This window comes from Penaeus monodon, chromosome 8 (genome assembly GCF_015228065.2).
Source record: "Penaeus monodon isolate SGIC_2016 chromosome 8, NSTDA_Pmon_1, whole genome shotgun sequence".
NCBI lineage: Eukaryota > Metazoa > Arthropoda > Malacostraca > Decapoda > Penaeidae > Penaeus > Penaeus monodon.
This window is the reverse complement of record NC_051393.1, coordinates 6,227,965-6,230,464: the sequence shown is the minus strand read 5'-3', so window position 1 is coordinate 6,230,464 and position 2,500 is coordinate 6,227,965. Positions and strand designations below refer to the sequence as shown.

The 2,500-nt window shown below is 28.3% G+C and overlaps 1 protein-coding gene across 1 annotated transcript in view; it reads right to left on the bottom strand.

Moving 5' to 3' along the window:
- Positions 1 to 571: 571 nt before the first annotated feature.
- LOC119576081 (serine/threonine-protein kinase ULK3-like) overlaps positions 572 to 2,500 on the bottom strand; it is a 4,201-nt gene continuing 2,272 nt past the window's right edge. The window contains exon 3 of the mRNA XM_037923618.1: positions 572 to 2,098. The gene's annotated coding sequence lies outside the window, so the exon portion shown is untranslated. The remainder of the gene's footprint in view (positions 2,099 to 2,500) is intronic.

Sequence of the window (2,500 nt, the reverse complement as noted above, 5' to 3'; positions counted from 1 at the left end):
TTAAATTTATTGCTTAGGCGCTAAGGGTGATTGCAATAAGTATGTTATTCGTTAAATATCATATATTATTAAAATAAAGGTCTAATCAAGTGATAAAAATTGCACTCAGATAATCAGAACTAAGACTGTGTATACCTTAGTCAATTATAACTTTTAATTTTGGAAATATTTTTTTTTTTATATATATATATATATATATATATATATATATATATATATATATATATATATATATATGTGTGTGTGTGTGTGTGTGTGTGTGTGTGTGTGTGTGTATACATCTTTACGTATATATGTACATATGTATATGTATGTATATGTATATGCATATGTATATATATGCATATATACCCATATATAAATATATATATATATATATATATATATATATATATATATATATATATATATATATATATATATATATATACATATGTGTGTGTGTGTGTGTGTGTGTGTGTGTGTGTGTGTGTGTGTGTGTGTGTGCATGCACGCATGCACACACACACACAGGTTGGGGTGAAGTTGTATTTAGCTAGTTCTAAAATGTAGGCATAGATTAAAAAGTATACGTGATTCATAAATTTATTAAAACTCCTTATCCATTAAAATACATAGGTTTTATAATAAATCAAATGATCCCTTCCTCTTTTAACAAGCACATAACCTGTAATCATAACAAGATTAAAACAAACACACTGAATTATAAAAATGGGTAGGAGCTGCAAAATGGTTGTTTCGACTTATACCAACCATTCTTTCATTTCTATGAAATGACATTCCTCCTGCAGTAAATATGATGCAATGCCTATGTATATTTTCACATAAACTGTATCCATGTTGACAAAATTATGCATTTCTGACAAAGATATAATTGAAACCAGTCAAATGCATCTCTTGTACTGTGAAGATATTCATTCTCATTCATACCTTTTTTATTTTTACATGAATATTGAAAATGATTCCTTTGTGTACTTTTTTTTTTTTTTTTTGTATGTTTTACATATATGGGATGCTTCGTAATGAGATAGCATTATTTTAAGACTAGTAACACGTTCTCTACCATCCCTTTATTTCAAAATTATCTTTGATCATCAACACCCACCCCTACAAAATATATATCTACAGGTCAGACTGCTCTTAGTTCCACATCAATTATTTAAATAATGTATTTCTCCAGCAATAAGAAAAAAAGGACATCAATTTTTTTGTTTCACAGCTGGTTTTACATCAACTATGATACATTAAACTATATTTTCATAGTCAATTGCATCCAAAAAATATCTGTTCTCCTGTAACTTGAATACTTATTAACACATTATTTTTTCTGCTAGAACCAATTACATTTTCAGCCTACAATATAGTCTTCAAAAAATGAAGCCATAATAGTGTTATCTTGTGGTTTAGTTTAATGTTTCCAATACATCTTCAGCATAAAATAAATTTACAGTTCCTCTGGACGGTTCATGTACAACCAACAACATTTTTCTATACTTAGTCTTGAAGAAAATGAATGGTGTAAAAGTATAAAATGGAAGAACCTCAATAAAAAAGATCATACAAGAGGAAGTGTCCTGCAGTGAAATTAAAAAAAAAGACAAGACTTTTATTCTAACATAAATGGCACAATACTGTTTTCAGATTGCTTAATTAAAGTGAATACTCATTAGGAAAATATGATGCTGTACAATCAACATTAACACATCAGTAACAAATAACAGAAAAATCACAGGAAATATGAAAATGAACACTAAACCACCAGCATCCATTATCACAGGTTCGAAGTATATTTATCTTTTTTTATTCTAAAATAAATACATAGTTATATAATGTTTGAAAGGCCATTGTGAAAATTACTTGCATTTCATGTAAGTAACCTTATATAGTAATCCAATTTACATATCAAATATATCTTGCTTTATGACTTGTGATAAGTTCAATACTTTTCTTGTATGTAAAGAGTTACAAGTGATAACTGTCATGGTTAAGAAGCAAGTGATCCTGAATAAGGAATCAAATAGTTCACATTATTGTAGTAAACAGAATGGAATGAACAAGAGGCTTATAAACTGACTAGTGGGGTGTAACATAACCATTGCTGAAACAAAAAAGAAAAAAGTTTGATAAGAGTTTAATACCCTTACATTCTATCAGTCTATGGTTTACTTTAGGCAGCTTATGTCCCTTAACAAAATCCAAAAAATATTTGCAACTAATCAAACCATAATCATAAACAACTTTTGCAAAATTGCATACCTATTACACTGCACTCGAAGTATTATGACTGTCCTGCATTTAATAATGGGTACAAGGCTAGTAAAGATAACTTTTATCAGTGGACTCATACACTTGACTTAAGAATTTTCAAGATAATTTACAGATCATTAAAACAGACATCTGTATTTAGCAACATTAGCTGCAAAATTAAATGCAAATGATAAGCCATAGTCATGTATCCCAACTTTACATGGAATGCCATCCAAAGCTAGTTAGAAATATT